General features: G+C 43.9%; 1 protein-coding gene across 1 annotated transcript in view; it reads left to right on the top strand.

Annotated features, from left to right (window-relative positions):
• TET2 (tet methylcytosine dioxygenase 2) overlaps window positions 1–27,604 on the top strand; it is an 83,810-nt gene that overhangs the window by 9,403 nt on the left and 46,803 nt on the right. The window contains exon 2 of the mRNA XM_084756048.1: window positions 21,953–22,097. The gene's annotated coding sequence lies outside the window, so the exon portion shown is untranslated. The remainder of the gene's footprint in view (window positions 1–21,952; window positions 22,098–27,604) is intronic.

The following is a 27,604-nucleotide window of genomic DNA, read 5'->3' as shown; positions in this document are numbered from 1 at the left end:
CCTCTAAGGTAGACAGAGGTGCCCAGCCACAGCGGGCTCTGTCCTCAGCACACTGGCCTGCTCCATCCCATGGCCTCAGCACACTGGCCTGCTCCATCCCATGGCCTCAGCACACTGGCCTGCTCCATCCCATGGCCTCAGCACACTGGCCTGCTCCGTCCCATGGCCTCAGCACACTGGCCTGCTCCATCCCATGGCCTCAGCACACTGGCCTGCTCCGTCCCATGGCCTCAGCACACTGGCCTGCTCCGTCCCATGGCCTCAGCACACTGGCCTGCTCCGTCCCAAGGCCTCAGCACACTGGCCTGCTCCGTCCCATGGCCTCAGCACAGTGGCCTGCTCCGTCCCATGGCCTCAGGACACTGGCCTGCTCCTTCCCCATTCCAACCACAGCTGCATCCTGTCCTCAGCACCCACTGGCCTCTTGTCTGCTCATCTTGCATGGCCCCACTGCCGCACAGTTTCTGAGCTAAAATTTCAGAGTCTTCATATTGGATGTTGGCTGATCTCAGTTCTTTGTGCCGTTCTTGACTTTTGCATCAAAAGGCTCACTTTTCACCACCCTGTAATTACTACAGAATGCTAGTTTTTTTTTTCCTTTCTTTTATTGCATACATTAGAATGAGAAACCATTTTCTGCAAATGAAGTTGGCTGATCAACTGTCAGGTTTAGGCAAGAATCTTACAGTGAATGTTAAGTCACTAACATTCCTATTTTAAAACTGGTGAAAGGGAAAACACGATAAATACATACTGTCAGATATGAGGGAAGAAGGGATCCCCAACTTTAACATGATTAACACTTAAATGTATTTTCTTTTAGGAAAAATTTAAACAGGTATATCCTTTGATGAAAGGACATATTTTAAAGTTTATACTCCAAATTCTGCTTGTTCTTGGTTTTGTTTGAGACAGGGTTTCTCTGTGTAGCCCTGGCTCTCCTGGACTAGCTTTGTGGACCAGGCTGGCCTCGAGTTCACAGAGCTCTGCCTGCCTCTGCCTCCCGAGTGCTGGGATTAAAGACGTGCGACACCATGCCTGGCAATTCCGCTTGCTCTTGTGTAGATAACACCTACATGTTTCTTTGTTTGTTTGTTTGGTTGGTTGGTTCTGGGACAGTACGTTATGTATAGGTTGACATTCAAGAAAGATTATGTTTTAATTTAGAAATCTCTAATTTGCCAGGCGGTGGTGGTGCATGCCTTTAATCCCAGCATTCAGGAGGCAGAGGCAGAGGCAGATGGATTGCTGTGAGTTCAAGGCCAGCCTGGACTACAAAGTGAGTCCAGGACAGCCAAGGCTACACAGAGAAATCCTATCTCGAAAAAGCCAAAAAAAGAAAAAAAACCTCTAATTCATGGAAACACACTGGCAGAAAACAGTAGACATTTCTGTGGATGGCTCCCCTCACCACAGGCTTGGCTGATGGCTCGCCTCACCAAAGGCTTACCTCATGGCTCCCCTCACCAAAGGCTTGCCTCATGGCTCCCCTCACCAAAGGCTTGCCTGATGGCTCCCCTCACCAAAGGCTTGCCTCATGGCTCCCCTCACCAAAGGCTTGCCTCATGGCTCTCCTTACTAATGATTTGGGTTTGATTAGTACTGAAAATTATCCATTAGCTTTGGGAACTAAACTTGCTCTAGCTTAAATGATTTTTTTTAACATTCTTTTTTCAAGTGAAAAATTTTACATGTGTTAGATTTTTCCCACATATAATTTTAAATTGTTTCTACAGCATTCATATTTCAAGTGCTAAGAGGTACAGAACATATCCTTTTTAAAAGCTAAGGCTTTATTTTATTTTTATTTTTCTACGAGTTTTGCCTGCATGTACATATGTGCACCATGTGCACACCTAGTCCCTGAAGAGGCCAAAAGAGGGTATCGGGTCCCTTGGAATTTGAGTTACAGATTATTGTGATGTGGGTGCTGGGGTTTTGAGCATCAGTCCTCTGGAAGAGTCGCTAATGCTCTTAGCCACCGAGCTATTTCTTCAGCCCCAATACGTTTCATTTTAAGCTGATTTAAACACACAGGAAAGAATAAAGATAAAACTCTTATTAGAGTGGATTGCTTGACATCTACATGGCTCATTTTTATGGCCAACAAAGTAGGTTTCTGTGCGCGCATGGAGCATTCAAGCCTTCTATTACACAGGACCCTGTCAGTTGGACACGTGGCTCAGTGCTCATGGCAGCACTGTTTACAAACACTTAGGCAACCACTGGGAGGGAGGAGGCTTTGTGTGTCTGGGGCCAGGTACCCACCCCCTTAATTAATAGTCAAAAATCCCCAGTCTGGCTCTGACCGGGTCATGACCCCAAGATCAAGGTGTTTCCGTGAGGCCTGCCCAATTACTTACCAAAGTCTGGCAAGCTGAGCCACACTGTGTGCTGGGTTAGGTTACTCGCTTTTGTCTCTGGTTCACAGAGCCAGTCATGCTAGCCTTTTTGTTTGTTTGCTTTGGTAGACAGTGCCTTGGTTCTGCCAATTACAGTGTCCCGTGCATTAAGTAAGGCCCACTCTCACAAATGCTTTTTAAATAACAATTAACAGTGACAAAGGGATCTGGGAGGAGCTGAGGGAGGGGGAAATCATAATCAGAACATAGTGTATGAAGAAAAGGGTTTTTTTTTTCAATTAAAAAAAGGAAAAATCCTAAAAAAAGAACAACAACAACAAAAAGACTTATCTTCATTTTGGGGTCCCTAGAAGTTGAATCTGTGATCCAACTCCCCAAAGTAGGAGCTTTGGCTAGAGAAAGTTGACACTTTCCAGATTCCCGATCCCTGCCCCCAAACTGGGATCTGAAATCCACCCAGCAGGATGGCTGCTCCCCCAACTCTCCCACCCCCACCCCCACTCCCCATGCTGCTCAGCACAGGCCTCACACTGAGGTTAACACAACAGAAAATAAAGCTATGACTTGATACTTAATGCCTTCTGCCCCTAGCTGATTTCTGGGAATTTTTCCTTTGTATTTCTCCGTAACAGGTCTTGAGTTTTAGAAAAGTGTCATGAATTTAAATGTCTGATGGTGTGCATGATGGATTGTGTCATAGTTGTAAGCCGGCTGCTTCTGAAATATAAAACATGAGCAGGAGGCAGAGGCAGGCAAATCTCTTGTGAGTTCGCAGCCTGACCTACATAGAGGACGCAGGGCACCCAGGGCTACACAGCAGGGGTGGGGGAAGAGCTGGCTGTGAGTTGTGTTTGTATCGGACCCAATCATTCCCCTGCTGTTACTTCATCTTAAATTGAAAGGCGAGTTAACAGCTGAGATGCAGCAGGTTACTGAAATGGAGCTGGTTTAAATGGTTGTTTGTTTTTCCGAGACACAGGGCCTCACTATGTAGCTTTAAGCTTTCCTGGAACTCACTATGTGGAACACACACGCACACACAAGCACATGCATTTGAGCACACACATGCTAGCAAAGGCCTCTGATGTTTAGAGTGAGGCCTGGCTCCAGAGCAGCTCCAGATTATTCTCATCCCATCCTACGTGGTCAGACACACATGGATCTCATGTTTGTAGACTGTTCCAGAATTCTAAAGACTAGCGTTTAACAATGGGGGGTGGGGTTGCATCTCAAAGACATTTGGAATATTGGTACAGAAAAAGAAAACCCTGTGGTGCAGTAAAGTTGACTGCAAGAGAAGTGTGGCAGTTGCCTGGAAGGAGCCTCGCCTTAGTTCATTTTAGAATATCATTACCACCTGAAAGGAAGTATTTTGAATGAAAAGTAGTTGTAGCTTTTGACTCTGACAAACATTTTTGTATGCAAAGGCTGGAGGGAAGGTAGCCCTGAGGCCAGTTAACTCTTTATAGTTAGGCTGACCTAAACTACAAGTTAGCTTAGCAGGAAGTTAGGGCTGCATTTTCCCTCATTTTATAAGTATTTGTCATCCATTATTTCTCTGCTTGTTTTTTCTTTTGATATAAGCAGTTCTAGTGTGTGTGTAAACCCTTTCCAAAATACTGGATGCGTTTACACAAGCATAGCTTAGCAGTGACTGCTACATTGTTTCCTATTTAGCTGGAGTCCTCTTGTGTAGCCCAGGCTGTCCTTTAGTTTACTATGTAGCTTAGGCTGCCCTCAACTTGTAGCAGTTCTCCAGTCTCAGCTTCCAGGATGGTGGAATAACAGGCTGGGCCACCATGCCACCTGTGCCTGGCCAAATCATCTGGGACATTCCTGACAGGAGGAAAGGAAAGTGAGAGATAATTTCGTATGCAGTTTAATAATGAAGTGCTTGTATGTATTCAGCTGAATGCCAGCAAGTGTTGAACACAGAGACGTGCTAGCCGAGTGAGAGAAAAACATGCAGAAATGACGACGCTAATAGTCTTCAGTGAATAATAAACACTGTCACAAGTTATGAAAACTCGGAGAGTGACTGTGAACTGATCCCTGTTTGTAGCGATTTGTCAGAGATTCTTTCTCTTCCTTTCTTTGCACTTTTAATAATTCTACTAAACTATGGGTTTGGTTCTGTGTGTTTGTTTAAGTTTGATTTCTGTTGTTTTGTTGTGTCTGTTTTACAGGCTTTGGGCTAGCACTTTGCCTCTGAGCCACATCTTCTAAATATAGTTCTATATTTTCTGTGCAAGTGTGTATATTAAATGTCTTTCCAAGCACTTATATAGTTACCCCTTTGACATAACCACATTCAGTCCAATTTTAAATCATTTATTAGATCTGGAAAAAAACCATAGTTCATACACCTTTCCTTGTGATCAGATAGAGAAGGCTTTAAAGACTCTAAGGATTGGCATGAGAAAACAGAAGATTGTCAGGGAAGCAGGTTGCTGGTGTTGCTAAAGAGGCAATATTGAATTCTGGTACAGACTGCATTCCCGGATTCCTTTTCTGATGAGTTCTAGTCCCTCAGCTTCCGTATTTAAGTTAGCTTATGCAGCAGGAGAAAGGCTCAGGTCTTGGGATTCCTTCTCATCAGGTTTCTCTGTCCTCCTTGCGTTGGTCTATCCTCGCTCCACTTCCTTCACCGTCCGCAAAATGGGAACAGCTAAAAAGTCTTATGTGTTGCTAAGAGGAGCTGACGAGATAACGCATCATATAGCCCACATCTTACTTTGTAAAGTATTGGTGATTTGAATGGATGCGGTTTCTCTCTTCACGTGTGTGCTGAGCATTTGTCTATGTCAGGAAGAAAGTGGCCATCATCTTTGTGTCTATGGAACGGGCAAGAATCAGGGTTTTTGATCCACGTGCCTGTTATTCCAGCCCTGTGCAAGCTGAGGCAGGAGAAATGCCGTGAGTCTGAGGCCAGCTTAAGCTACCTAGCAATTTATAAAGCAGGCACCTGAGGCCTTTCCTGGGATAGTTTCTCATCGTTACTGAAGGAGTGCTTTCTCTACTGCCTGAATGGTCCTTGGTACTGAACTTGGCATAACTTTCCCAGTGTTGGGCCTGACAAAGAATGCACAGTTCAGCGAGCAGCAGCATCTCTGAAGAGATGGAGAATCACTTCCATCCTTGGGCTGTTGCAGTCAGACACATTAGCTCCTGTTGTCACCTGTTTATGACTATCCTCATTGTTTTTATTAGGCATGTGGAAATAAGCTCATCTTTAGAAATACTAAATGATTGCATGCATGGCTTAAAAACTACTAATACATCCCAGCACTCAGGGAGGCAAAGGCAGGCAGATCTCTGTGAGTTCAAGGCCAGCGTGGTCTACAGAGTGCTAGGACAGCCAAGACTACCCAGAGAAACCCTGTCTCAAAAACCAAAAACAAAGCTGGGCAGTGGTGGCGCACGCCTTTAATCCCAGCACTCAGGAGGCAGAGGCAGGTGGATTGCTGTGAGTTCAAGGCCAGCCTGGTCTACAAAGTGAGTCCAGGACAGGCAAGGCTACGCAGAGAAACCCTGTCTCAAAAAATTAAAAAAAAAAACCCCAAAACAAACAAAAAATTGGTAATACTAAGGAGTTCATGGGGCAGTGGCTCACACCTGTATTCCCAGCACCTGGGAGGTGGAGCTAGGAAGATACGAAATTCATGGCCATTTGATGGAAAATGTGAGGTCAGCTTCTTCCTGTGGGTGCAAGGATTAAAGGTACGCATCAAACACCAAGCATGTGAGTTTATTATTGTTGTTGTTTGTTATGTAGTACAAGCAACACTGAAACTTGCTAGATATCTTAAACTTCTTATCCTGTTGCCTTCAAGTAGTGGGATTACAGACATCCACCACCATACTTGGTAAAACTTAAACATTTAACACTATAAGTAGAAGTGTGATTTTTACTCTTCTTCCTCATCACAGACCCTCTGTTTGTTGGTTGGTTGGTTGGTTTGTTGTTGTTGTTGTTGTTTTATTGTTTTTGTTTGAGTTTTGGTTTTTGTTTTGTTTGTTTGTTTGTGCCTTTTGAGAAAGGGTTTCTCTGTAGCCCTGGCTGTCCTGGAATTCTCTTTGTAGACCAGGCTGTCCTGGAACTCAGAGATCTGCCTGCCTTTGCCTCCCGAGTGCAGGGATTAAAAGCATGTGCCACCACACCCAGCTGAATTTTGTATTCTTATGTTATTTAAATTCCTTATATTTATGCTACATTTTAGTTTCTTTCCTATAGTCTCCAATTCTCCTATAATGGTATATAGTTTGTTTTTGTTTTTGTTTTTCCAGACAGGGTTTCTCTGTGTAGCCTTGGCTGTCCTGGACTCGCTTTGTAGAACCAGGCTGGCCTCGAACTCACAGCGATCCGCCTGCCTCTGCCTCCCCAGTGCTGGGATTAAAGGTATGCATCACCATGCCTGGCAGACTAATTATTTCTAATGTGGGGGCGGGCTGTGTATTTGAGTGCTGATGCTGTGGAGGTAGAGGCTTTGCATAGGAAGTGTAGTTTTCTTATGCTTTCATCTTGTGCTATAACAGAGTTTCTCTTCTTCTCTTTGTTATCCTTCTTTCCTTGGGATGTCATTTTTTGGCACTGACTTGTCTGCATCTCTTCTCTTTTCTTTCACACTAGTCTACACAGCTAAGGAGTTTGGGAATTCAGGAGACACTATGAGTCTTAATCTGTCCAAAGTGCTTTACATTTTTCTGCATGGTTAATAGGCAAGTACTTGTATAAAATCATATGGAATTTAAAGTCATTAGAAATTTTAATTTCTAGAGATAGAGTCTTATTGTGTAGTGCAGGCTGCTCTCAGATTACAGATTCTCTTGCCTCAGAGTACCAGGTAGGGGTTGCAGATATGCACTACTGCACCTGGTAGTTTGGAATCATTTTAACTAAGAATTTAGAAGACACCGGTAGATTACTAAACATCTGGCATTACTTATGCAATATCCGATGTCAACATTTTAATATTCAACTGCTTCTTCCACCCTCCTTCCCCGAGACAGAGTATTTCTGTGTAATCTTGGCTGCCCTGGACTCACTTTGTGGACCAGGCTAGCCTCGAACTCACAGTGATTCACCTGCCTCTGCCTCCTGAGTGCTGTGATTAAACGCATGTACCACCATACTTGGCTCCAACTGCTTCTTATGAAACTTGACTCCAAATTCTCATTACAACATAGTTAGTTTTAACTTTAAAAATGTGGGTCTTAACATTATAATCCTGTCCAATCTTTTGTGGTTTTTTTGTTTTTTATTTTTATTTTTTAATTGCAGACAATGTCTCACGATGGACCTCAGAGATCCTTCTGCCTCTGCCTCCTGACAAGTGTTAGGCATAGCCTAAGATCTACACGACCTTTTTGTTGTTGTTTTTTCAAGACAAGGTGTCTCTGTGTAACATTCCTGACTATCCTGGAGTCACTTTGTAGACCAGCCTGTCCTTGAACTCCAGAAATCCACCTGCCTCTGCCCCTGAGTGCTAGGATTAAAGGTGTGAGCTACCATGCCTGGCTATAGTGCTCTGCCTGCATGTGAGCCAGCAGGCCAGAAGAAGACACCAGATCTCATTATAGATGGTGTGAGCCACCATGCGGTTCCTGGGAATTGAACCCAGGACCTTTATAAGAGCAACCAGAGCTCTTTATCTCTGAGCCATCTCTCCAGCCCCTCTATACAATATTAAAACAAGAATCTTTACATTCATTTTAAGGAATTTTTCTTCTGTTACCACTTTCATTACCTATTTTTCTTGTCTTTGCGGAATTTCTAATTGAGAATTAACACAACTCCCCCAATTGAGTCTTCCTGATTTCAAAAGTATCACCAGTGCACTACAGTAAGGCTGGGTGTGCAAGGTGTATGACATGTCATACAATGTCCCAGGAGTGACTGGAGCAAAGGAAACCTACAGTGCTCTTCACAATGGCAACTTCATTCTTTTATGGTGTTTTTAGAATGTTACACTGTTCCAATTATCTCATGTATATGAGGCCAGAAAAGGGTACCAGATCTTCTGGACTTACAGACAATTGTGAGCATCTGAGCATCATATAGATGCTATAGGCCCTTTGGAATAGTAACCAGTGCTCTTTACAGCTGAGACACTTCTTGAGCCCCAACAACAACAACAACAACAACAACAACAACAACATATATATATATATATATAAAATTTTAGAGATAGGATCCTTCTACATAGCCCTGTGTAGACTAGGATGTTCGAGAACTCACAGAGATCTACCTCCCAAGTGGTAGGGACTAAAGGTGTGTGTCACTATGCTTGGCCCAAAATAGTTCTTCAAAAGTAGTCACAGGTGGATGATTTGTCATTTGTAATTTTTCAGCAGCTTTCAAAATGTTTTGTTTTGTTGTTGTTGTTGTTGTTGGTTGTGTTTTGGCCAGGGCTGAACAGTGAGACACTCAGTCTTGGACGAGGAGGAGGAAAAATAATGATAATTAAAAGGAAAAGACTAGTTTAAAATAAGTGAAAGTTGGGCTTTTTTTTAAAGTTTATTTATTTATTATGATGTACACAGTGCTCTGCCTACATATGCACCTGCAGGCCAGAAGAGGGCAGGCAGCAGATCACATTATAGATGGTTGTGAGCCACCATGTGGTTGCCGGGACTTGAACTCAGGACCTTTGGAAGAGCAGTCAGTGCTCTTAACCACTGAGCCATCTCTCCAGCCCCGAAAGTTGGGCTTTTTATATCACTATAATTATATATAGTTATAGAGTTGGGGCTGGGGTTTTTGTTTTTCTGTTTTTGGTGTGTGTGTGTGTGTGTGTGTGTGTGTGTGTGTGTGTGTGTGTGTGTGTGTTTTGTTGTTGTTGTTTGGTTTGGTGTTTTTTTGAGCCAGGGTCTCTCTGTGTTAGCCTTGGCTGTCTTGGACTTGCTTTGTTGACCAGGCTGGCCTTGAACTCACAGTGATCTGCCTCCCTCTGCCTCCTGCTCCCAAGTGAGTACTGGGATTAAAAGCATGCACCACCACGCCCGGCTTTGTTTTTTAGTTTTTAAAAAACAATTGAGACTTCCTCTTTGCAGTCTGTCCTGTAGGGAACATAGAAATCACCACACCATCCAAACAACAAGTCAAAAGCTGAATAAGGTGAAAGCCAATGATTATTGGTTCTGCCAAAAAGAGGTCAGAGGAAACTATAGCCCTGTGTTTGGGAGATACAGCAGCGTAACTTTTGTCAGAGCAATCCACAGGTCCAGGAAGCACTCTGGGCCTACTGTCAGAGTGGGAAAACCTGAGCTTATGTAGTTAAGGGGTGCAGAGTCCTAGATCATCTAGTTAAGGGGACACCCAACTCCATGCCTCCCGTGCTACCAGCTCTCCCAGCTCCTCAAAGTGTGTAGTATCACCACATGTTTCCTGGCAAAGGGAGGGAAAGGGAATCACTTTGAGAAATGCCAGAGAATTCCATTAGACTTTCAAGCCTGGGCTTTAAGAAACTATTTAACAAAACCTACATTTCTGGTTTGCTTGCTTGTTTTTTCTTCTCTGAGATTAGGCATCACTGTGCAGTTCTGGGTGGGACTCGCACTACAGAAATCCACCTCCCCACCCCACCCACTGCTGGTATTAAAGGCGCTAGAATCTCAGCAGTCAGATTCTAACCTAGCCCTAACCTGGAGGAAGAGAACTCCCCAACTGCAGACTACGCGAAGACACCCAGCCTTACCCAGCAGTGGAAATAACTGTGAACCAGGCTGGTGAAGCTCATAGCACAGGGCACAGATTTATAGGAGTGCAGAGTCCAAAATCCTACTGAGGGTAGTTTTCTTTAATAGACTATTGGAGCCGGGCATGGTGGCCCACGCCTTTAATCCCAGCGCTCGGGAGGCAGGCGGATTGATGTGAGTTCGATGCCACAGAATTTTTTTAAAAGGATAATTAATATGCCAATAAATAAGTGGAAAGGTAGACAGAACAAGAGCAGGTGGATAATTTCAACGTAGAGATAGACATTTTTTTGTTTTGTTTTGTTTTTGAGACAGGGTTTCCCTGTGTAGGCTTCGCTGTGCTGGACCAGGCTGCAGACCATCCGTAGACCAGGCTGGCCTCAAACTCACAGCGATCCATCTGCCTGTGCCTCCCAAGTGCTGGGACTAAAGATGTGCACTACCACGCCTCACTTGAGGCAGATATTATAAAAAGACCTGTTAGATAACAAGCATGCTGCAACAGGAGTGCCTCTGATGCCTTCATTAGGAAGCTGGGCAGCATGGTTAAAGAAAGAACCACTGTAATCCCAGCACTCGGGAGGCAAAGGCAGGTGGATCACTGTGAGTCTGAGGTCAGCCTGGTCTACAAAGTGAGTCCAGGGCAGCCAAGGCTAACACTGAAAGACCCTGTCTCAAAAAACAAAACAAAAACAAAAACAAAAACAAACAAAAAGAAAGGAAGGAAGAATATCTGACCTTAAAGACATGGGACTAGAACATTCAAAAACTAAAACACAAAAAGAAGGGCAAGTAGAGCACAGCATTGGGGAGCTTCAGGGCAACGCCAATGCTCACATTGCAAGACGGAAATCCAAGAGAGAAAAATGCAGTAGTTCCTGAGGAGTCTCAGGCTAATGTCAAATGCATGATTATAAATGCAGGCAGCTCAAGAACAGCAAGTGGGGCAAACGACCATGGCTAAAGTAAGTAGCCTAATGTCCTTCTTAATTGATCCGTACCATTGTTCATCATGAATAATTAACACTGATCTTTTATTAAAAGCAGGGGTCTCCTGTAAGGGTCTACCGGAGACAGTGGGCTTCAGCCACCTCCTTACAGTGTTCGTGGTACAAAGGCTACAAAGCAAATTAGCCTGTTGCTGATTGCACAGCTAGTACTCAAGATGGCTAGATCCCGTTGTTTACTTCCCTCCTTGCCTCATCTCTTCATTTGAAAGTGAGTTCTTGTAATAGAAAGTTATTTGTTGACAGCTGTGACTCTTAGGTGATTTATGCCACCTCTGACCTGCATTCAGTATAGCCTATGACTTCATCCATGGCAGTGAGTGGAGGTGATTTGTACACCCTGAGTTGGCACACACCCTGGGCTTCACTCAAGTAACTTTACCATGCTTGTTGCTAGAAGATTGACACCCCCTGGAAGGCTGTCTGTAGTGAGGCCTGTTGAGCAGGTGTCTTCCTAATGAGACAGGACTAGTCTGCTGGGTTCTTACCTATGAATAGTGAGATTTTTTTTTCCATTTCTTTACTTATTTTTGTTGTTTTGATTTGTGTACCTTTGGCTGGCCTTGAACTTGTAAAAGTCCTCCCCCCTCAGCATCTTAAATGCTGGCGTTAGAGGACAGTTCGTGCCTAGCTTCTCAGCATCACTTTCTAAAATAGTCTCAACACTTGATCTTAGCCAAAGGTCAAGAGGTCACAGGAACATATAGTCTTTGCCTGTGTCTTCATTATGTGCATTTAGGGCAGAGAGGGAGAGAGAGAGAGAGCCCCAGTTAATATTCTTGGAGAGGTTTTTCTCCTGAGACTGGATGGCTTCCACATTGCCCGGTGATGACGTAGGCCAACAACTCCTCACACCAGTGACTTGAACTCCTTCGACAAAGAATGGTCAGCAGCCACAAAGTCTTTGTCTCTTCAGGTGTAAATATCTGACTTAGAAGATTTAGCAAATGGAAATAGATTTCAAGCATTTAAAACATTAGTGTTGAGGGGACATGCATTTATCCTGGCATGTGTCTAGAGGTCCCAGGACAACTCTGTGTAATCTGTTTTCTTCTTCCACCTTTACATGGGTTCCAGGGATCAAACTCAGATTGTCAGGCATGCACAGTAGGTGCTTTATCTCCTGAGTCCCCTCATCTTACCTGGATGTTTTTGAATGTTTAAGAATTCTCACATGCTGGAAAGGTGGCCTGATTTGATGCCCAACACCCATATGGTGGCTCAAAGCCATCTGTAACTCTAGTTTCAGGGGATCAGACACCTTCATCTGACCTCCACAGGTACCAGGCACATGTGTGGAGCACACACATACATGCAGGAGAAACATCCATCACATAAAAGTAAACAAAGTATTTTTCAGTTCACAACTCAATTCTGTGTGTGGACATGTCCTATAATCTTCATCACATTCCATTTTTTTTCATTTGTGCTGTTTTTAAAAATATTTATTTACTTATTTATTCATATGAATGTTCTGTGCGCGTATACATCTGAAAGTTAGGAGAAGGCATCAGTTTCCATTACAGATGGTTGTGAGCCACCATATGGTTGTTGGGAATTGAACTCAGGACCTCTGGAAGAGCAGCCAGTACTCTTAACCACTGAGCCATCTCTCCAATTCCTGTGCTATTATTTCTAATCAATTTCTAAGTAGTAATAGTTATACCCTCCTTTGTTTTTTTGTTTGTTTGTTTGTGGTTTTTTTGGGGGGGGGTTGGTGGTTTTTTTTTTTTTTTTTTGATTTTTCAAGACTGGGTTTCTCTGTGTAGCCTTAGCTGGCCTAGACTCACTTTGTAGTCCTGGCTGGCCTTGAACTCACAGCAATCTCACAGCAATCCACCAGCCTCAGCCTCCCGAGTGCTAGGATTAAAGGCGTGTGCCATCACCGCCCAGCCTTTTTTTTTGGTACCCTCCTTTGTATAACACAATACAATTACTTTCATTACAATAAGTCATAAGTTTATTATATAAACATTTGACTCTCTCATCCATAATGTAATTTTGTTGTTGTTATTGTTTTGTTTTTGGTTTTTTGAGACAGGGTTTCTCTGTGTAGCCTTGGCTATCCTGGAGTCGCTTTGTAGACCAGGCTGGCCTTGAACTCACAGCGATCCACCTGCCTCTACCTCTCGAGTCCAAGTGCTAGGATTAGAGGGGTGCGCCACCACACCTGGCCTTCTTTTGGTTTTTCAAGACAGGGTTTCTTTATTAAACAGAGCCAGGCTTCCATTTATTTGATTATCAAATCCTAAGTATGACATGTTTTAAAATTTTTTTGGCGTTGTTGTTGTTGTTGTTGCTGTCGCTGTCATTGTCATCTTATTTTGTTTGTTTTTCAGTCAGGGGTCTCACTTTTTATCTCAGACTGCCCTCACACTTGTAATTCTGTACCTGTCCAAGTATTGGGATAATTGGTATACATTGTTATGCCTAGCTGAATTTATACATTTGTATACTATCTGCCATCTTTACTTAGGGGGAAATAGATTTAAGTTCAGTTAACTTACTATAACTTGGAAATTTAGCCTCATGCTTCCATTTTCATTGAAGCTTGATTGTATAATTTTGAAAGTACTTTAAAGTGTGTTATACTTAACTGTTTGAGTTTTGTTCCCCAAATCTTACCCTCCCCCCCCCCCATCTTGCCCTCTGGCTATCACTAAAAGTGACATTTTCCTCCTAGCAAATGTTTGATTCAGTGAGACTTACCAACAGTCGGTCTTTTTTTATCCCTTAAGATCCGTGCGAAGCAGAGCCCATGTGTGGCAGGTGTGTGAGAGCGGCTGGGCCAGTGGCCATTGAAGTGCTTCCAAAGGCGCTGGCAGTTCTGCCCCTCAGCCACTATGTCTCCCTCCCTGCCACTTCTGGTCCTCTCCACTGCCCTGGCACTAAAATAGCACATGGCTTATAGGTGGGCTGTAGATGACCATGGGAACCCTCCTCTATCTTTTGACCCAGGCTTTGGCATGCCAAATTTTTGTTGTTTTGTTTTGTTTGGTTTTGGTTTTTTGAGACAGGTTATGTTATCTTGACTGTCCTAGACTTGCTTTGTAAACCAGGCTGGCCTCGAACTCGCAGTGATCTGCCTGCCTCTGCCTCCCAAGGCATGCCAGATTTTTCAATATGTTGCTTACTGCTAGTGTGTGGAAAGACAGACTTCGTTTATTTATTTTAAGTTGATGAATGCTTCCCTTCCCCCTTTTTTCCCCTTTGAGACAAAATCTTGCTATGTAGCCCACACATCCTGGCCTGAAACCCCTGACACACCAGTGCCATTTTATAAAATCTTGCGGGTGTGGTAGCATACACTTTTAATCCAAGCACTTTGGATACAGAAGCAGGTGGATTGCTGTGAGTTTGAAGGCAGCCTGGTGTATATCGTAAGTTCCAGGCCAGCCAGGGCTATAGTGAGATCCTGGCTAAATAATAATAATGATAGTAGTAATAGTAATATATTATAATCAAAGACTTACTTTTGTTCTTTGGGAGCTGTAACATACATTGGTTACATTGGTGAACACACATGTGTGTTTACACACGTGCATGCATGTAAGGGATTAATCTTGAATTTCTACTTCCTGCTCCTCCTAAATTCTGGACTGACAGGTGTGAGCACCATGGAAGGATTGTGATAGAATTATTTTTATTTCGTCTTAAGTTAAAATTCTTGTTTGCAAAATGCATAATTTGTTTTAACAACACAGATAAATATAGCACCAGGCTTTTCTTGTCTGATTTGATATCTCTTTATAAATCCTTTCCTCTGCCAGGGTGTGGTGTTGCATGCCTGGAACCTGAGTGCTAGTGAAATTGAGGAAGGAGGATCAAGAGTTTTAATCTCAGCACTTGCACTCGGGAGCCAGAGGCAGGCAGATCGCTGTGAGTTCAAGGCCAACCTGGTCTACAAAGTGGGGCCAGGACAGCCAAGGCTACACAAAGAAACCCTGTCTTGAAAAACCAAATAATAATAATAATAATAATAATAATAATAATAATAATAATAATAATAATAATAATAATAATAATGACATAAAATAAAAAGTTTGAAGCCAGGGACTGGCGAGATGCCTCAGTGGTTAAGAGCACTGGCTGCTCTTTCAAATGACTTGGATTCAATTCCCAGCAACCACATGGTTACTCTCAACTGTCTGTAACTCCAGTTCCAGGGGATCTGACACCCTCTTACACATACACAAGCAGGCAGAACACCAATGTACATACAATAAAAATAAATAATTTTTTTAAAAAAGAGTTTGAAGCCAGGATGGGCTACATGGAATCTTTGAGGACATCCTGGGATACAGAGCCAGACCCTGTCTCAAAACAAAGTAGAATTGATTAAAAACAAAACAGAACCTGCTTGCTTAAAATCCGACACTACTGTTTCTGAAGTGATAGTATTTTTAAAATTTTTTAATGTTTATTTTACTTACTTTAAATGTAAGAGTAACATGTGTTATTAAACCACTGAACCGTTTCTCCACTCCCCTATTTAAAAGTGTTTAAGATTTGTTTTTAATGTTAACTGTGTGCCACACAGTGGTGTAGGGTGTGTGAGGACAGGTGCTAAAGGAGCTCGAAGGCATTGACTGGAGTCACTCGCTCGGGAGCTCCCCGAGGCTGGGGAGCTGTCCATCCTATGTGCTAGGAACTGAATACCCATATTGCGGAAGAGCAGTATGTGCTCTTAATCAGCAAGCTAAGTAATCTCTCCAGCCATGGAATAAAGAAAACAGCAGCAGATCAAGAGTGCCTAGCTTTATAGTATGCTAGTAGAGTAGGCAGCTGCAGGCCCTATGAAGCTCCGCATCACCAGTCCTTAGAGGGGGTCTGGTCGGTGTTTGATGCAGCTCCTGCAATGGCCTTAAGTCTTCCCTCCTGTGAAGGCTCAGGGTGTCTTCACTGGAAGGCAGGACTGTGAGTCAGTTATAACACAATTAATAGTTTAACATTCATCCTTCTTGAATGAAGACGTTGGAAGGTAGGGTTACTACAAACCTCATACTTCGCTCAAAGTATTGATAAGTAAACAATTTTCAGTATTTGGGGTCGTGTTACAGATATTAAGCAGCCTTCTTAAGCACTTACAGCGTACTTATTGAGCCTTAATCTGTGGCCACTCTGAATGGTACCATCAGGTATTCAGAGTCTTTTCTTCCAGGAATCCACCACTGCACTTTATGACATGAAACTGACAAACCTAAAGGAACAGAGCATATGTTGTCAAATGTCTCTGAACTCAGTGCTGCCCATTAGGACTATGAATGGTGGTTATGTATTTCAGCCAGCCTGGTCTGCAGAGTGGGTGCCAGGACAGCCAGGCCTACACTGAACAACCTTGTCTTAACCCCCAGCCCCACCCTGAAAAAAGATTGCTTCCCAGTAGAATTATTGTCCTATATTTAACTGTATCAACACATCCAAGTATTAGTTACTTTGTGCTGCTGCGGTAAAACGCAATGACCAAAAGCAGCTTATGGAAGAGTTTATTCGCCTGTGGTTCCAGGATGAGGCCACCATGGCAGGAGGCATAATGTCAGAGACAAGAAAATGACGGCTCACATCCTTAACTGCAAGTACAGAGCAGAGAGAGTGACTGGGGATGACAGAGGCTTTCAAGTCTCAAAGCCCACCCACAGGGACATGCTTCCTCCAGCAAGGCTGACCCTCCTAAGTATCCCCCCCCCCCACCCCGCCCCAGTAGTGCTCTAGCCTGGGTGCTGAGTGTTCAGAGGCCTGAGCCTCAAGGGGAATTTCTCATTTAAACAGCCACAACCATCCTGCCCAGAGCTCTGTTTGGTTTGGTTTGGTTTGGTTTTTAAGACAAGGTTTCCCTGTGTAGCCTTGGCTGGCTTGGACTCACTTTGTAGACCAGGCTGGCCTCAGACTCACATCAATTCACCTGCCTCTGCCTCCCCAGTGCTGGGATCAAAGGTGTGCGCCACCATCACTGACTTCCTCCCCTTCTCTTTCTATGGGATTTCTAAAATGCCAAGAATGGCATGGCCGTTGTAGGAAACTTTATTTTTTAAGTGGATTAAAAGTAAACTGTATCTTTCACTGGCTTTCAGAATTAAAGATTTAGACACATGCTCCATTGGCCCAGACTCCAACCCAGGAGATCAAATGCTGGAAAGTGTCAGATGTCAGATGTTTATACTTCAGACCCAGAAGTTTATCTATGCTTTCATTTTGTTTGCTTGACCCTGTAGGCAACACTCCTGCCTCAGCTTCCTGTATGCTGAGATAACAGAAGTGCACCACCACCCCTGGCTTTCTCCTGTAGTTTTGCTCATTTTCTTCTAATGTGGGTATCCCATGTTTATTTTTAAACATACCCACTATAGCTTTTCTCTCACAACATTTCATTGTTTCTTGCAAGTATATAAATTGGCTTATGTATCATCTGCTCACAGTGCAGAATGTATAGCTATCGCTTGCATTCTGACTGGCTCTTGGATACGCTCTGGGTGCAGTGCGATTGCTATGATACTGTTAACTGCTGGCTAATATTTCAGATCTGTTGGGGATTTCAGCTCTCTAAAGACTTGACTAGAAATGGCTTATTTGGGACATATTTGTTTTTATTTTGCTGGAATTCGTTCTGCAAATTCCTGTTGACTTCCTCCGAGTCACACTTTATATAAGTTAGCAGCAACACATGAGGCTGTCCTTACTTTTCTTCTCATAATTTTTTTTTCCCTCATAGCTTTTCTTTAAGGCAGTTTTCAGCGTGATGGTTGTTAAAGCATTAATAAGGAAAGAGCCACTGCTGCCAAGCTGATGACATTCTGAAAGAGCATTTCCCTCTGAGAACTAACTATCCTGCAGCAGTCATTTACTAGCTCTGGCTGTGTATGTGTAAGGGGAAAGCCACTTTGTGGACACACCCTGCTGAGTAACCTGCTGGGCAGTGTACTCTCCTCAGGCCGCTTTAGACCTGAGGCATCACAGCGGGCAGAGACAGCATTTGTACAAGAGGGAAGCAGCTCGTGCTGGTAGGCTATAGACACGCATGCGGGCATCAAAGGCTCTAGGGGTGCAGGCTATAGAGACGCATTCGGGCATCGAAGGCTCTAGGGGCGCAGGCTATAGAGACGCATGCGGGCATCGAAGGCTCTAGGAGCGCAGAAGGGAAGAAGTGTCAGACCCAACTTGATAACCATGGAACACTGGACCACATTTGGCTAAGGATGGACCCAGCTCTTGAAAAAGCATGACTCTTGAACCCTGGACATGGTAGTTCATGCCAGGAACCCCAGTACTCAGGAGGCTGAGGCAGGAGGATCATGGCAAGCCTGATCTACAGAGTAAGTTCCAGGCCAGCATGGGGTATATAATGAGACAATATCTAAAAAAATAAAATAAGGAATTTCAACAGAAAGGTCTTACATACAGTGTATGTATATTGTATGCATGTACATGTTTGTAGTTTGAGTGACTGGCCTTTAGAGGTTTCTATTTTCTTCTATGAAAGGCTAGCTTTGGCTGGGGACAAGGCTTGATGGTTGAAATGTGAAACTCCAAAACTGATATAAAGTGTGCCTGGAAACTGCCAGGAAACCTAGCACCAGGGAGGCAGAACCTCAAGGCAAGCTGGCTAGGGAAGATTAGCTACAATTGGAGAGCAATGAAGGTTGATGTGTACACACACACACACACAGAGAGAGAGAGAGAGGGAGAGGGAGAGGGAGAGGGAGAGGGAGAGGGAGAGGGAGAGGGAGAGGGAGAGAGAGAGAGAGAGAGAGAGAGAGAGAGAGAGAGAGAGAGAGAGAGAGAGAGCACGCTTCTCATACATAGAAACAAACAGGAAGGAAGGAAGGAAGGAAGGAAGGAAGGAAGGAAGGAAGGAAGGAAGGAAGGAAGGTAGGAAGATCATCCAAGTACAGGCTGTGGGGCTCTGCCACCTACATACAGCAGACACTATGTTGAATACTAAGTCCAGATGCCTTTAGTAGATCATAACTTTTTGTTTTGTTTTTTGAGACAGGGTTTCTCTGTGTAGCCTTGACCATCTTGGACTCCCTTTGTAGACCAGGCTGGCCTCCTAGCTTTTTGTTTTAGTTTTGTTTTGTTTTTCGAGACAGGGTTTCTCTGTGTAGTCCTGGATGCCCTAGACTCTCTTTCTAGACCAGGCTGGCCTCTAACTCTGCCTGCTTTGCTTCTTGAGTGCTAAGATTAAAGGCGTGTGCCACCACACCCAGCCAGATCATAGATTTTTAAATTTATTAATTTAAATTTTGCCTTCTAGAAAATATAGCAGAAAATCTATTTTAAAACATGGAATAAGCTGGGAGTGGTGGCACACGCCTTAATCCCAGCGCTTGGAAGACGGAGGTAGGCAGATCTCTGTGAGTTTGGGGCCAAATTGGTCTACAAAGTGAGTCCAGGACAGCCAAGGCTACACAGAGAAACCCTGTCTCAAAAAACAAAACAAACACCGAATAACTAATAAGGATATAATTGGAGTAGATTTCAATTTAAGAGGGAAAAATCTGTCTAGGAACTACATTAATTTCAGAAAGATTGCACTTCATAGAGCACACCGTTCCGTTGCAGTTGTTAGCAGTAAGTTTTCGCTAAGAGGTTGTTCGGGGCGTAGAAAACTGGAACCTCATGGTTATCTTTGACAGTTTGCCAGCTGGAATCCCAGCCGACCAGATAACTAGTGTAGCAACACTCTGTCCTCTAGGAGTCTGAACCTGAGCCAGGCCTTAGAGGGAAGTCTCTCTAAGTATGCTCCTGCCCATCTGAGAGTGGAGGGTACCACTGTTGCATGCTGTACACAAAAGTATTCCAACCCAAGCCGTTTACGGATGAAGTCCTGACCGTATTTAATATTGTGGTACTAATTTAAATTTTTAACAGAAAACCACTTTGCCTTCTTTTGCGTTCTGTTTGTAAGTGGCTGAACCCAGCTGGAGGGACCTCAGGTGTGTGTGTCAGGCAATGGCTGCGACCCTCTTTCCATCCCACCAAACTTTCCTTGAGGAGAGAGGAGGGGAGAACGAGGCTAGGCTACAGAGGGAAAGGGAGGAGGGAGGGATCCTACACTCCATCTTTACTTATTTGCAATTCCTTGATATCATCAAGTGTATTAAGGTGAAGAATCTAGGCCTCATCTCAGCCTTCCTTTCAGGAATGACGCAATCACCTGGTCAATGTCATCACCGATCCAGTCAATCAAACCCAAAGCTTTGTTACCGTAACTGACTCATTCTCGCTTCTTCTCTACATGTCTGGATGTCGCTGGATTTCAGGTTTAGTTACTAATCGTATCTCCCTGGCTCGTCATTTTCCTTCAGGCTTCCTGCACCTCTCTTTTTCAGACTCAGTCACTTCATGGATAGCCATATAGTACTCAATATCTTATCTATCATTATTTATAGCACCCAAAATATTCTACCACTTACCACTAAGGAGGATAAATATAATTAAAAAGACATACAATAATAAGTGTTGGTAAGATTGTAGAAAACTGGGAACCCCTGTCCGTTGCTTTTAAAGGCGGCAGCCAAGTTGCAAGACAGTTTAGTACTTCCCACTTTATAAGAAGAAAGTAGCCTATGCCTGTAATCCCAGCACCCAGGAGGCAGAGGCACACAGATCTCTGTGAGTTCAAGGCCACCCTGGCCTACAAAGCAGGACAGCCAGGGCTATTATGCAAAGAAACCCTGTATCAAAAAAAAAAAAATCCAAGTGTGGTGGTGTATGCCTTTAATCCCAGCAGAGGCAGGTAGATCTCTGTGAGTTAGAGGCCAGCCTGGTCTACAAAGCCATGCCTGTTATACAGAGAAACCCTGTCTTGAAAAAATAAAATAAAAATACGTACGTACATACATAAGGATTGAACGTTCTTGCTCAAAACAGTGACACTGTCAAATGACCCAAGGTGTTTTAGAGTTCCTGAGAGTCCATTTTCTTCACCCTGGAGCATGCCTTCAGAAGCTGGCACTAATCTGAGTACTGTTTTGGCCTATCCCAGAGTTGTCCCCAGTGCTCAGGAATGGTACATTAGCCATTTTGCAGAAGCTCTTTGGATGCTGTTTTGAATATTTGTAATTCTCCCAGGGCTCCCTTAAGCTAACCCCACCCCCAGCCTGCTTCACATGGTCCTGCTCCTCCTCTTCCTTAGGCCCCTTTCTCTCTCAGTTAACTCTACCCTACCATTAAAACTCTAAATTTCTTCCATGTTCTACAGCACTCAAGACTTTTACCATTTCTTTGACTGATGGGTTAGGTTATGTTTTCAAAGTATTTCTCCTTTCCAGGTAATCTTTTTTATAATGCATATTAGAGAAAGGAAAGTTCCAGAACACAGGGATGGCCTGTTGTAGGGTCTTCCCTTTTCCATAGCACCCAGCGCACTGCTTTCACATGGTGTGTACAGAGTAAATGCTACAGGTTAACTCCCTGTCTCATCTCAGTAAGTGCCAGGGCTTAAGTGAATGACCCTCAACCCTGCTTCCCATAGACTCACCTGGAGACAAAGTTCTGCCATAGTCCAGCAGGTCAGAGTCTCTGGGTGCAGGGCTGTTCTTGTGGGCTGCAGGAGACTGAGCCCAACAGATGAGATAATCTAAGTCAGTGGTTACAAAACCTAGCTGACCATCACCAGAGTGGAGGACCAGGGTACTTGGGTGTTTCAAAGTGCTTTACACAGATGGCTTTTTGGTTTGTTTTTGTTTTTTGGGGGGGAGGGCATGGGGGGAGACATTTGAAGATGTCTTTGATAAAAAAATCTTTTAATCTTAATTTTTTTTAACAGCAGCAATGTAATTAGGCCTCTGGCCTTTTAAAACAGCACATCATACCTTTAGGAATAAGTGTAGATGCCCTTATCCTATTTGCAAACTAAAAGCAAGCAAACTTTGTCTTCCCTAGGCTGGTAAACATTCAGCAGCTTACCCTCACAAGACTCTCCATGTCACGTGGTCCTGTTCCACTACGGTGCTTGGAAGCAGGAGATGGGCTCACACATGGTCAACAGGACGTGATCAAGGAGGAGCAGTGAGGGACAGCGCCGCCGGTAAGGCAAGGGGCTTGACGGTGGGTGCTTGACTCAAATGGGCGAGGTTGTTGCAATTACATGGTTACTCTCTCCCTTATCTTCAAGTCCAGGTCACTCTGTGAATTATGACAGTTAACTAAGCAATGGACACAAGGATTAGATTATTAAAGATAAATCTCTAAAGTTGTAAGACTTTATGTCTATCTGTATTTTTCTGGATTGTTGTTATTTTTATAGAAGGCCCTCGTCAGATCCTTAATGTCAGATTCTTTCTAAAAATGAAATAAGAAGCTGGGCATGGTGGCACACACCTTCAATCCCATGTGGGAGGCAGAGGCAGGTGGATCTTTGTGAGATCGAGGCCAACCTGGTCTATAAAGAAGAGTCCAGGACAGCCAAGGCTACACAGAGAAACCCTGTCTCGAAAAACCAAAAAGAAAAAGAAATGAGGCTTCACATATAACCAAGCCTGGAGAAGTGAAATGTTATCATGTTATTGCACAGCACCCCTCTGTTCCCTGCAGCCACTTCCTCAGTCTTGTCAAGTGAGTCGTGTTTGCATTTCCTTGTTGGTCTGACAGTGAGTGGAGCCAGCCTTGGTAGTTGGCATCAGAGCACTAGCAGAGAACTAGGGTGTGACAAGCAGGTCTGACAGGGCATTCATACCAGCTTCTGAAGGTACAAAGCAGGCACTGGGTGGAAGAAAGTCCAAATACTTCCTTGTGTCTTTAAAGTTGATCTTAATAAAGACCAGCTTGGTTTTAATGCACCGAACTGCTAGTAAGTTTCTCAAACAAAGGGTTCTTAAGAGAAAAAAAAATTTACTTGTTTATTTGTTTACTTGGGGTGGTATTCTATATGGTGTGTGTGTGTGTGTGTGTGTGTGTGTGTGTGTGTGTGTGTGTGTGTGTGTGTATGTGCGTGTGTGTGCATGTGTGTGCGTGTGAGTGAGTGTGTGTGTGTGTGTGTGTGTGTGTGTGTGTGTGTGTGTGCTCACCCTCAGGAATCAGTTCTATCCTTCTCCTGTGTGGATCCTGGGGATCTAACTGAGGTTGTCAGGTCCACCAGCAGAAACCTTTACCCTCTGGGCCATCTCTCTGGCAGCAAAGTAAGGATTCTTTATAAAAAACCATTTTCATTTATTTATATGCATATATAGAAGGAAAAGATTTTCCCCCATGGAAAATAAAACAAGAATGCATTCTGGGCCAGGTGGCGCACACCTTTAATCCCAGCACTCGGGAGGCAGAGGCAGGTGGAGCACTGTGAGTTCGAGGCCAGCCTGGTCTACAAAGGGAGTCTAGGACAGCCAAGGCTACACAGAGAAACCCTGTCTCAAAAAACCCAAACAAAACAAAACAAAACAAAAAAGTGCATTCTGCATACACCCTTTCCTGTCCTAGAAGCCAGCTGAAGTGGTAGGGGTGGGGTGTGTTGTAGGAGAGCAGATGGTCAGATAGAGAAGAGGAAGACTTAGGCAGTTTCCCCTCTGCAACTCTTAGCAGGGTAGTTGAGCTTCAGTGTATCTTTATGCATTCAGCATAGTGAATCCTCCAGAAAGCTGGTGGCTATAATCTGCCCTCGTTCTCCGAGCTGGAGGATGTAAGCACACACTCTGCCACCTGATACTTCTGAGTGGCTGACCTGGTTCCATCCTTTATAGTGTCCTCAGTTAACCCCTGTGGCTTCAGAGGCCAGTGCCTCTGCCTAGATTACCTCTTTACCCTAGGGGTTTCAGGTCTTTGCAAGGGAACTCTCAGAATGAAAAAATTTCCCCTTGATTGTTAATATTCTTAGACTTCCTCTTTCCCTGCTCACATTGGAAAGTCTTGGGTCATTATGAACAAAGCATGCTTTTACACTTTTTTCCCTGCTCCCTCACTGGTGGCTCACATCATGTGGGTGCCAACTGCGGCCACTCATTCTGCTCCTGCCCTCCACGTGAGAACTGAGAACTTAATATTTCAAGATGGAATTTTTATCTCTTCGGTGAGGTCATAGCATTACTCAGAGATTCTCTTCTTGGAGGTGGAGAGTGGTAAGGAAGGGAGCGTACACGTTCATGGAAACGTGTAAGAGGAATGACTAAAATGGATTAGAAGTGGGATGCTCACTGTTTGGGAGCTGGCTTGCTGAGGAGTTCTTTCCCTTGACCCCTTCCTCCCATCTTAGCTCATACTTGCATTTACCATTGGACCAGATCAGCCTAGGACTTAATTGTCAGTAGTAAATAATCCTAGAGCACATTTGAGTACATGTATTCAGGGTATGTCTAAGGTCTTTAAGCTTTGTTTTACTTCCAAGTAGGAAATAATGAACAATAATAATAGGATTGTGTAGGGTACTATCTGTAGGGTCAGGCACAATGGAAGTTTCCAGTTTTCTACTAGCAAATGTTTTATTGTTATCACTGTTATTGTACTTAGTATTTATCACTAATCATAATGGTCCCTTTAGCTTTATTTTGTTTAATTCCAGTATTTCTTTAATTAATTCTTTTTTTAAAAAGATGTATTTATTTATTATTATGTATGCAGTGCTCTGGCTGCATATACACCTGCAGGCCAGAAAAGGGCATCATCAGATCACATTATACATGGTTATGAGCCACCATGTGGTTGCTGGGAATTGAACTCAGGACCTCTGGAAGAGCAGTCAGTGCTCTTAACCACTGAGCCGTCTCTCCAGCCCTAATTAATTCTTTATGTGTATGAGTGTTTTGCCTGCACATGTCTGTGCATAACATGTATGCCTAGGGCCCTAAGAGACCAAAAGAGGGGGTCAGAGTGACAGACAATTGCGAGAAGATGTGGGTGCTGGGAAATGAACTGAAGTCATCTGGAAGGGCAGCGATTGCTCTTAACTGCAGAGCCGCCATCTTGCCAATATTACAGGTCAGTATTTCTCACTGTATGTAGTCCTGGGGATAGACTCCAGAGCCTTGATCATGCTAGGCATGTGTTTTGCTACAATGCTATATGTTCACCTGTCTTTAAGATTTTCTTTATATATGCATTGGTGTTTTGCCTGCATGTGAGGAAGTCAGGTCCCCTGGAACCGGAGTTACAGACAGTTGTAACCTGCCATGTGGGTGCTGGGAATTGAACCTTTTTCTCTGGAAGAGCAGCCAGTGCTCTTAACCCCTGAGCCATCTCTCCAGGCCCGTCTTTAAGCTTTTTAAAATGGGAGTTTATTGTAAAGCATTTCTTTTTTGTTTGTTTGTTTTTTGTTCTTGTTTTTCGAGACAGAGTTTCTCTCTGTAACAGCTCTGGCTCTCCTGGAACTTGCTCTGTAGTCCAGGCTGGCCTCAAAACTCATGGAGAGCCACCTGCCTCTGTCTCCCAAGTGCTGGGATTAAAGGTGAGTGCCATCACCACCTGTCCTGTAAAGTGCTTCTTATGCACCCGTCAAATACTGGGCATACTTCTAGGATACCGATAAAAATCTTTGTCTTGGTGAGTTTAGGATTCAGAAGGAGAGACAGACAAAATGTGGTAATTTTAAGAAAACAGGATGCTAAATATCAAGAAGCACAAATCATAAAATAAAGGATAAAGTTGGGGTGATGTTACATGGCTTTCTCAGTTTTGTTTTTTGTTTGTTTGTTTGTTTTGTTTTGAGGCTGAGGCAGAAGGGACTGTTTGGGTCCAGGAGGCCAGAGCCAGGGCACTGTTGCAAGACCTCACATCTTTTTTCCCCCTTGAGACAGGGCTTCTCTGTGTAGCCCTGGCTGTCCTGGAACTCATTCTGTAGACCAGGCTGGCCTTGAACTCAGAGATCTGCCTGCTTCTGTCTCCCTGAGTGCTGGGATTAAAGGTATGCTCTACCTCAACTGGTCTTAAACACACATATACAAATAAGAAAGATGAAATTAAGCATGATTATGAGGTAGTAATTGATGATGATTCAGGAATCAGAGAAGTCATGTTGAGAAAATTAGATAAAGGCATTGAAACAAACCATGAAGTTATGGGGACAAAACATTCTCAGTAATAAAGAAAAGTCACAAAGAATCAGAGAAAATGGTTTCAGAGGAGGCCAAAGAGAGCCAGAAACTTATCACTTACACAACTTACAGAAGTCCCATCACTAGAATGGATAAAGAAACCGTGGCACACTTACACTATGGAATACTACTTAGCTATTAAAAACAAGGAAATCTTGAAATTTGTAGGCAAATAGATAGAACTAGAAACGATCATCCTGAGTGAGTTAACACAGAGTCAGAAAGATACACATGATTTATACTCATTTATAATTGGACACTAGCTCACCATGGATGTCCTCTGAGAGTCTTTATTCAGCAGGGGATTGGGACAGATGCTGGGACTTGCTGTTGGGACTCTAAGTGAGAGAGGTATGGGAGAATGGGGAAATAGAAGGATCCAGTGGGTCCTGAAACCTTTTACAATAAGACCATCAAGACTGGCAGATCTGGACCCAGGCGCATACTCAAACTACTGTATCAACCAAGGACAGTGCATGCAGTAAACCTAGACCCTCTATTCAGATCTAGCCAATGGACAATGCATTCTACACAGTTGTATGGAGAGCGGGACTGACTCTGACATGAACTCTGGTGCCCCCTAGTTGACTACTTCACCTTGGTGGGGAGGCCTGGTAGCACTCAGAGGAAGGGGAAGCAGACTAGCCAGAGGAGACCTGAAAGGCTGTGATCATATGGTGGGGGAGGAGGTCCCCTCCTGTCATAGACCTAGGGGGAGGGGAATAGGGTGAAAGAGGGAGGGAGAGGGAAAAGGGAAGATACAAGTGAGGGGACAGCAATCAAAATGTAATCTGAATAAATTATTTAAACTTAAAAAAAAAAAAAGAAGTCCCACCACTAAATATTTGTACATCTCCTCAGGTAAGTGGGAAAGTCAGAGGGCAGGGTCTGGATCTTGAAAGACAGGAGGGATTTGGGTAGGTAACAAGCCTGATACCCTAGTATGGAGAAGAGGAGGGCAACCTTTATGGGATATAGCGTATTGGTAATGACTCTGAGCATAGGTGGACATGCCGTGCTCTATGGAGCTCCTGTGGGCAGATGGTGAGAGAACACGTGGAGACAGATAACGGCTCAGATCAACCTAAAGACTCCTGCACACCGCCCTGCGGATGCTGGGCAACCAGTGCCATAGGGGATGGCAAGGTGAACTCAGATGCAAAAGGATTTTGGCAAATTTAGAAGGTGCGGGAGTGAAATTGAGGCCCTGCCTTATGCTAAGTGATAAGAAGGAAAGGGAATCTGGATGATCTGGGTGTGGTGGGGTATGCCTTTAATACCAGGGAGGCGCAGGATCTCTGAGTTTAAGGACAGCCTGCTCTGCAGAGTAAGTTCCAGGACAGCCGTCAGCCATGGCTACGCAGGGAAGCCCTGTCTTGAAAAAACAAAAATCAGAAATCAAACAGACAAAAGAATGGAAGGGGAAGTAGATTTCCTACAGTAAGAGAAGAATCAGGAGGATTCTGTTGCTAGTTGCACATAGGGCATGAAGACGAGTTCAGAATTTCCCCATCTGGTT

This window comes from Acomys minous, assembly GCF_964271855.1.
Source record: "Acomys minous genome assembly, chromosome: 14".
Taxonomy (NCBI): Eukaryota; Metazoa; Chordata; class Mammalia; order Rodentia; family Muridae; genus Acomys; species Acomys minous.
Note: the sequence above shows the minus strand (reverse complement) of the source record. Positions and strands in the feature narration are given on the sequence as shown.